Genomic DNA, 10,222 nt, shown 5'->3' with positions numbered 1-10,222 from the left:
TCGGAGCTTTATGAGATTTTAGGATAGGGGCATTTTGGAAATTTGGGAGATTGGTGATGGAAGATTGAAACAGAGAAGCAATTGAAGAGGAGATGAAGAGAGGAAAGATTGTAGATGGAGAGAAAGAGAGAGAGAGAGAGGATTAAGTGCTTGTTGTTTCTCTCTCTCTCTCTAGAGCTCAAAGGTTTGTTTCTCTCTCTACTAGAGCTCTAGTTATGAGTTTGTTTCCAAACGTACAAGAGGGGAGAGAGAGGGGGGGCTTATAATATGCGAGTTTTGGTTTGATGCGATAGAATTCATGCATGCATGGGGATTTGTTGGCTGGTTGGGTTTGGGTTTTGGGTTTGGTTTGGTTTTTGGGTTGGGATTTGGAGAGAGAGAGAGAGAGAGAGGCTTCATGTGTAAGTAAGTCATCTATATTTGTACAAAGTGAAGAAACATACTTTTTGTTATTTTAGCGGTTTCGATCTTTTCTTTTGTTGCATTAGAGATAACTTTTGCCCTTCCTTCAACATTAGACTTCTGTGGTAAGATATCGTGTTTTTGATAAGTAAATTGTATTTATCAAGATGTAAAGGATTGGTTCAAAGTAGCTGCAAAAAATATATTAATTTAATTAGATAAACTCATTGGAAGATATATATATATATATATTCCTTATAATATTTATAAATCTCCAATCTAAATATAGGTGATTGCATGTATGTACGTAAACTTCAAAAAAATTTATACAATGCAAATTTAATTGATTGATACTAAAAATTGCATGCTCAGATAATGATTTCAATATTTTTTGTCCATAACACATACCCAGTATACAGTACTTGTTGGGGAATTTTACTCTCCCCGCCTACTACAATATGTGCAACTTGGAAGCCAACCCACAATCAACAATATATAAAACAGCCACAGTCAAGAAGAAAGAGCACCGAGATTTACGTGGTTCGGTCGACAAACTTAGATCTACGTCCACGGGGCAACAATACAAGAAATCCACTATGTATTAGGGAGAACTACAATAGGAACCACTCAACTCTCGTCTCCAAATCTCTCAACCTCATATACATAATCAACTCTCATATTCTCTCCAAAACTCTCTCCTTACAACCTTTTGAACGTACAAAGACTGCGAAACTCTCTCCCAATGATATAAGCTTTTGCACGGGCAAAGACTACGAAACCCTCGCCTCTCGCACAATATTCTTAAATCAGACTGCGCCCTCTACTAACCCTAGATTACAAGAATTTTTGCTCTCTCTCATCTGCTAGGTTTTTCCTCCAACAATAGAAGAATATATATAAGAAAACCAAAAACTCTATCTCTAACCTAACTTCCTAATTAGAATAGGATTCAAACTCCTAATCATGATAGATCTTTAACTCTATCTAATTCTAATAAAGTTATACAAAGAATCAAAGACACAATCCCAACAGTATTACCCAAAAATAAGCAATAGCTTGCAAAAACGAGAAGTCCATGGATTTTTTTTGAAAGAAAAAGCTTTAGATTTAAATGGTGTCACTTGTGCGCCATAGGAAGTCATTTCTTTTATTTTTTTTTCACAAATGTTCTCCAGAGGGGAATCCACGTATCATGTTGATAAGTGCTAACTTTACCATCCTATAAAGACTTTTTTTTATTTTTCATATTTACGATCATATAAATTTAAATTTGTATTTTTCAATTATCATCTTTTGAGCAAAACATGTCATAATTTCGATGACTCTTTTGCGCACACACCCTATAATTACTTCTATCTTCTTTCCTTCGGGGTGGATTCAAGTTTAGCCATATAATTTATTACTAGTAGGTTTTATGCACTTGCAGTGCACGTAATTAAATATCATGATTAAGTATTTTCTAATTTATTTTATTATTAAAATTTGTTCGTCAGTTCCACTTAGAGGAGTTTTTGTTCACTTATGTCTTTAAGCTTTAGCATGACTATTATTTATTTTCTTTGATATTTGTTTGAATAGGCTATACTCAATTTAAATTTTCATGTTGATAATTAAATTAATAGAAAAAAATATAATCTGAAGCCAAATTGAACTTTTATATTATTTAAATTGATATGAAATCAAGCTTGACCTAAGAAAGTATAGTATTCTAGAAATGAAAAACACTTAAAAAAATAGTGTTATACATGGAAGACAAATAATTAAAGCTAATAAAGCAAGATGATTGATTAAAAGTGGGCTAAAATAACAAAAAAAAGATTATAGAGTTTGTTCTTAATCATTGATAGACTTCATAAAAAATCACAAACTAAAGATTATAGCTAACTTTAGTACACTTTTATATGATATCCACATAAGCATATAAAAGCACTAAAAAGTTCATGAAAATCTCTTCTAAAAATTCCTATTTTTATTCAAAATAATTAAACTATTCTATAAAATATTCAGAAAGCATTATTCCTTTATTCATTTTGTTTTTTTTATTGAGTTGAGATCAATCCTTCTTCACCTTTATCTTTTTCTTGGGCAATTTTAGAGTATCGTCTTTATCATTTACATCGATTTGACATCAGATTAGTGCTGGATTTCTTGTGCTATTATCTTTTCTGGACTCGTTAATCTTTTATAATCTCATCTAACTTCATAAAGGAGTCGAATGCATTTCCGATGGTCAATACAAACTTATAGAAGTATAGAATTTGATTTTTCTAATTTTAATGAAAATAAATGTTAATTTCATATATATAAATTTTTTTATATTTTAATTTATTACTTAAACAAGATTAAAGTTACTTTTTTCTGTGCAATGAATTTTTCTGCTATGCATCTAATAAGAGTTTTTGTTACGTCAATAATATTACATTTGCTATGTCTATGTCATTTTCATGAGGATCTAAACTAAATATCTGTATGTTTTAGTGTTAATTTGCCTAAAATTATAATCTTAATATTTTATTTGATATGTTTATTTCATGAAGAAGTGATATTACTTAATCTTATTATTGTTAGACCCTAGATGGGGAGTGATTAGGGTATTATGCTAATCTAATTTGATTTTATACTAATTAAAACTAATTAACAAGTTATTCTTACAAGATAGATATATAATATATTATAAGCAAGAATGAGCAATATAACCAAAGAGCAATATCCTAGCAATGAGATATATGGTAAATTATATGCAATGATAGATAAACTAATACAAGAAAAAATAAACAATCTACAAATGTGATAGGTCAATATGAAGAGCAATACACAAAGGCGATATAAGATATGAATACAAGGATAGGTACGCCAATGCAATCACAAACAAAACGATATGATCACGGAGTTCGGTCTAACCACTTGACCTATGTCTTCGCTCTTCACATCGAGGAGATCTCCACTATCACAACCGGGTTTTCTACGCTTACACGAATAACGTTTACACCTCACACTCGGTTTTCTAGCTAACCAAAAACTTTACAACTACACACTTGCAATCACACTCTACACCCTCTAAGTGTTGGCCTAGTCCGTATCCTCCTCCTCAAGTGCTTGGATGCAACCTCTTCCTAGGTTCGCCAACCGACGCCACTCCTATTAGATTCAACCTCGTCTCTCACTACACACTACTCTCGGTGTACAAGTGTATTACAAGTGATACTCATAATATAAGTTCAAATACAATGTTTTGTTCTCTATAATGAATAAGAACACAATGTAGATCACTCTCAATGATACACTCCCCACAACCCAAATATACAATATGTGTAAAATACTAAGGCTCAATGGTTGTGTGTGCAAACAATGAGAAACAACAAAATCAAATATAAACGCAATATAAATCTAGCTTAATGAAGATAATAATCAATGACAAATATAAATGCAAAGCTAGAATTGAGTTTAGAAAAACTTCTCTAGAATAAGAGAGATGGAAATGTAAAATTGAAAGCTCAAACCCAAGTTGATATCCTCTTCTTGTGAGACAATATTCACAAACTCAATTTTGTAAACAAACACTTAAACAAACTTAAAACCCTTGTAAAAACTTATTTAAAACATCTTTTGATTGTAAAAAAATAGATATGACAAAGGGGTATATATAGGGAAGAAGAAAACAACCCAAAAACCCCCAAAAACCCACTGAAAAATAAAAATCAGCAAGTTACCATTACTGTGCAACAGTAACTTCGACGGTCGACCGTGGCGGTCGACCGCAAGAAATAAAACTGCAAAACTGCTCTCTGGACTACAGACGGTCGACCGTGGTGGTAGTCCATACTGTAGCACGGTCGACTGTAGCGGTCGACCGCACTGTTCATGGACAGTTTCTGATTTTGACAGATTCTAGAATTTTGTGTACCTGACTTTGTAAAATCAATTAAAAATAGTAAATCAACTCTAAAAATTATAAAATTTTAATAAAAGGTTCTACACATGTATATAAACATGTTAGAGAAAGAATTTCTGAAATATCACTTCCAGTTGAGAGAAATAAATATTTGAACACAGATATATAGTTTCTGAAAAAACTACAGAAAACTCGGTTTTGTAAATTCAATTGAAAATAACAAAACAACTCCAAAATTAGTAAAACTTAGGGAATATTTGTATATATGATGATAAACATGTAAACAAAGAAAATTTTCAAATCGCATTTCCCAATTGTGAAAACACATTAGTTTTGCAAAAACATGCACGAACATGAGCTTATTAAAAACTTAATTTTGTAAATTCAAATAAACATAACAAATTAATTCCAAAATTAATAAAACTTTGGAAAACATTTATAAACATGAAATTGAACATGTTAGAAAAAGAATTTCTCAAATTGAGTTTCCCATTTGTGAAAACTCGTGTATTTTGCAAGTGTGTCCAAAACATAAAAATGTGATATACATAAAATTTGATGTTTTGACATAAACAATGTTTGAAACCCTATAAAATAATTTTATAGACTTAATGAAATATGTATACAATAATTGTTAAGTCCATAAACCAAAACTTGTGTATATATATAACTATATATATAAAAACCAAATATGTGTGTGTATATATGATTGAGGTTAAAGTACTAACACACATAATATAAAACCTAAACTAAATATACCCAAGCTTGATAGATCTTCGATGTAGCTCAACTTGGTACACTTACGGATGAAGCTAGAACTTGGATCTTTAATTTGAATTATATAGGCTTCACTCCATAATTCCGCCAACCTCCATTTGATATGATCGTGAATGCTCGATTACATCCATCATCCAACATGTTGTTTGTCTATAATAAATAGATAAGCACAAATACTAGACAAACAATATTAGTGATAAATTGTTTGTTAAACATCATCAAAACAAAGAGGCCAACAATTACTACGCCATCGGTGATTTTACAGTATTTATCATTTCGACACTTGTTATTAACGTTATTAACATCTTTATTCACTTTCTTGTTGTAGTCTTTGCAAGCTTAGAACCATGACTCAACTCTATTGCAAATAATACTTATTTTTGCCATAAATGTGAAATAACTTATTGTATGATTTAATTGTTAGATTTAATTGTGTGAGTTTTAGAGTAGATTTTGTAAGACCACACCTCTTTCGAACAAATACTAGACAAACAATATTAGTGATAAATTGTTTGTTAAACATCATCAAAACAAAGAGGCCAACAATTACTACGCCATCGGTGATTTTACAGTATTTATCATTTCGACACTTGTTATTAACGTTATTAACATCTTTATTCACTTTCTTGTTGTAGTCTTTGCAAGCTTAGAACCATGACTCAACTCTATTGCAAATAATACTTATTTTTGCCATAAATGTGAAATAACTTATTGTATGATTTAATTGTTAGATTTAATTGTGTGAGTTTTAGAGTAGATTTTGTAAGACCACACCTCTTTCGAATCTTTATGATGGTTGCATATATCAATAATTTAAATTTCTATTTTATTTATAAAGAGCCTAGATGAATATGCTTTTATCATAGTAGCTTCTTCTGAATGAGCATTGTATATTAGCTTAAAAATATAATATTTTTCTTTATTGTGTTATATAGATATTTGCTTGGTTTGTTTATATCTTATTTTTTCAGTAAGTTGTATCTTTGGGTTGATATATATTGTTAGCGTAATTTACGATGATATGCATATCTTCTCTACAAATTTGAGACAAATATAAGGTAAATTTTATGTTTAGTGGCTTTTAAAAATTAAGTTTTTTAATAATGAATTATGTTACCTTCATATTTAGAGATGATGAAATCTGATAGTGCTATTTTCTTCAAGGGGAACTCGGTCGGTGTTTCTTTGATAGTAGTCTTATGTTAATGTCAATTTAAGTGATTTTTGTACGTTTCGAATTTTGGGTTTATTTTCTTCACTTTCCTAATTGAAATGGAAGTAGCTTAATTTTTTCAAAGGATATATGTGAACTTTCAGATAATTTTTTCTTACATAACTCCTTGTAATTGTTTTACACTATAATACGTTATAAATATCATTAACATCGGAGATAAATATTTGTAAATTATAATCAATTAATGCTAAGCTATTACATTACAGTCTTTATCACTTTTATGTGATTTAAACTTCTATCATTTAATGTTACTTATGTATTTATATTGCTCTAACTTATATGTAAAGTTATATGCGGTTACTTTAATTCATACAGTGACGATAATTTTTAAGCAATCATATAATTTAAAAAAAAATCTTTCTTAACCGGATGTTTTTAGTTTATTCTTATTACTATTTGTTACCACCATTAACTTGTACTACTTTCAGATGCCAAAAATGGATAGTAACCCTTAAATATGAAGTTAAATTTATATATCTTAATGAAAGTATATCAAATGATTACTATTTTCTTTGCCAAGTTTTGGAAATTTCAGCTATTTTTTTGTGATCTTGAACTTTTTGAGGGTGTGTTTTGCTATTTTTTAAACTTTAGAATGTTTCTTGAAAATTTATAAATTGAAGTTTGGTGCTTGTAATTTCCATGTTTCATGTGTTTGTGGTAATTTTTAAATGTTAGGATATTTTTTACAACTCTAAAATTTTGAGAGTGCTTTTTATAATTATTGAAACTTTGGGTCACTTTTTGTAAAATTTAGATTTTTAGCGGTCTGTTAATAATATCCAGATTTGATGTGTAATGGTTATAAAATTTTAAATTTCACAGTTTTCACGATTTTAACTTTTGAGGGAGTTTTTTGTAATTTTTATTACTTTGAGGTTATTTTTTATAGATCTTAAATTTTTAAGTGCCTGGTGGTATTTCCATGAATTTATCTATGTTCTTTGCAAATTTTGAAATTTCAAATTTTTAGGGCTTTTTTATAATTTAAACTTTTAAAAGTGTTTCTATACTTTTTAAAGCATTGAGGATGCTGATTGTAAATTTTAAATTCTTTGAAGGCTGCTGTTAATTTCTTTATTTTATATTTTTTTATCTTAAGTTTTAAAATGTCGGGGTATTTGTAGTAATTTTGAACTTTTGAGTGTATTTTATCTGATTTTTAAAATTTTATAGATTTTTTTGTAATACTTCATGTAGTCCGCATATAATTTTTTGAATGTATAATGTTTTTATCATAATAAACTAATACCAAAACTTTATTTTATGTATTTTATTAATATTATTTATTTTAAATTGTTGACCTATAGATAGTTCATGTAGGGTTAGAATAAGATATAATTATGATTATGATAGATTAACATTTAAATAAAATATTTAAACTAGCGAAGGGTAATATTGATCATGAAAGTTTTTCTCCGAACACATACTTTTAAATAGAGTATATGATATGATATGATATGATAATAAATAGTATTTATTATTATTTTTACTTCTACTTATTGTTATTAAATTTAATTTTCTGTATTTTATGACTAAGATATCGAAGCTGTTACCTCATGTGAATGGCGAACCTCAACACTCAACATCCAACCAAACCTACAAACATTGAAGTTATTTAACCTCGTTTGACTCACATGGCGTTGGTTGTTATTAGGAGCACATTAGCATTTTGCACCGCTAGTGATGACTAATAAGTACCGAGGAATGAGTTTGCTTGAGTTTAGTTATGTATTTAATTGGCCCTTTATTTTTATCTTTCGAGCTCTCTATTCCTTTTTTTACATCTTTTCTTTTGATGATTAAATTTTCAAAATAACCATATCTAATAAAAGTGGATACATACAACAAGTAGTTCACTTCTTAATTAAGAAAAAAGATAAGTAATCAAACATAAAATGTTTATGAACATCTTGTATTTTATTATTGGTTTTTCTAACGGCCGAGGGACCAATTAGGAAATAAGAAAGATTCCGTGGGGTACTAATTTCTCTTCTTATCTCTCCTATCTCTATTTCTCTCATCCTCTATGGGTGTCCGTGGGCAACTATTAGAAAAACACTTCTATTATTTAATATGGATGTTATATATATATCTAGTTATCAAATCTTGATGTTACTTTAAAATTCATATTTTCATAAATTCATATTTGAAAGTTTACTTTAAAATTCATATCTACTTAGCCACGAAAATTCAATTGGAAATGAATATTTTTAATACCAATATTGCTAATGTACTCTAGAATGATAGTTATAAATAAGAATAGTGATAACTAGAATGTAACTTTCTATAAACTCAAACGCTGCTTTTTTTTGGAGGGTTAGGTGGGGACGGGGGTTCCATGATGACTCATGTGCCTAGCAATGTAGTAGTTTAGAGAGTATAGTTTAGTTGTAATTATCATCATTATATAAACAAGAGACCGATTTATGTTCGAAATTATGGAGGACGATCAGTTTTGCCATTCATCCACGTGTATGTAACATCTTCATGTCTTATTATACGTATATCAAGAATAAATTCTCGTTGCCGATATCAAGGATCTAAGCTTTTCATTTTTTAAAGAAAGATACATAAAAAAAATTAGATGCGTTTTATTAGGATATATGCCTTTACCCCTTGGGTTGTTATGAATTTAAAAGATATTGGAATATTATTTGGTCAGGGGGGGCATGTACAGGGAAGCAGGAGTATGTGATTGAGTTCTTGGTCGCACCGGGGAACAATGTGAGTGCAGGGCTTTGTTTTGGTCTTGAGACTTGCGCTACTTATATACGTATGGATTGGTTTTTTGCCTGCAAATTAATTATCATTGGAACTAGAAAATTAAAGATGGTAGGACTAAAATAAACATTACTTTAATCAAGAATGGTCCTAACATTTTCACTTTCATGATGACTTTAGAACTTTTTAAGAGGAAGTCAAATATGCATTAAATGTGATGTAGACCATTTGTGCATTGCACTTTTACGTACATGTTTTCAATAAAACAAACATAAAAGTGTCGAAAATACATCATTTTCAAGCTCCCTTTTTCGCTTTTGTGCAAATAAACCTTCCTATGAAACTGTTTAGTTTTATGCAGTTTCAATTCTGATGACAATATTGAGTGTCAGTTGTATATAATTACAACTATCGTAACTATTATCATATATTGCCATGGTGGTTGTAGTTCTTAATTTAATTTTGTAATGTACGGTTCTAGTTGTAACTATAAATGTTTGTTCCGAATTATCAAGGTTTTTGGAATTCATTTGGATTGATGCAAATGTAGTTGCAATTTTGACTTATTCGTCGCTAGAAAGAAACTGTAATTGTAAGTTACGTTTCAGTATGTATAAACTATCAATTAACTTGGAGGCTTTTCTACAGCTGCAATGCAATATATTTAAGACGTACTCACGATAAAACAAACACTTGCAACGGAGACAAAATAGTATAATCTTGAATACATATAGTTGTAGTTGAAAATTCTAGGGTTAAATCAAAGGGTCCCTAGAGACAAAAAAGTACATAGGTGACTGCATCAAATAAAGATGAGTCTACTCCTCACACTTGCCTTTTCCCCGTTATTTTGGTTAAGGAATTTATCATGGTTTTGTTACATGTATGCTAGAAGCCTAGCACAAGGGTCAATAAAACCCATGTGGTGGTTAAAATCATCAAGGAGCATGTTTGGGTTAGAGATGGAAATAATAACTCTTCAAATTTCTAAACTTAGAGGTTCATTTTGTTTTTGTCAGAATTGATCACCTATTGACTCTACACATCAAACAAGTCTGTGTGATGCTTTGGTAGACCAAAGAGAGGCTTCCACATGGGATTCAACTATTTTTATGGCTACGGATTTCCTGTGATGATGTCTATCGTAGATCAGTGCTTGCAACAATGCTCACAATTGATCATGTTTATTATTA

Source organism: Asparagus officinalis, chromosome 3 (genome assembly GCF_001876935.1).
Source record: "Asparagus officinalis chromosome 3, Aspof.V1, whole genome shotgun sequence".
Taxonomy (NCBI): domain Eukaryota; kingdom Viridiplantae; phylum Streptophyta; class Magnoliopsida; order Asparagales; family Asparagaceae; genus Asparagus; species Asparagus officinalis.
The sequence above is the reverse complement of the archived record's forward strand: the minus strand, read 5'-3'. Positions refer to the sequence as shown.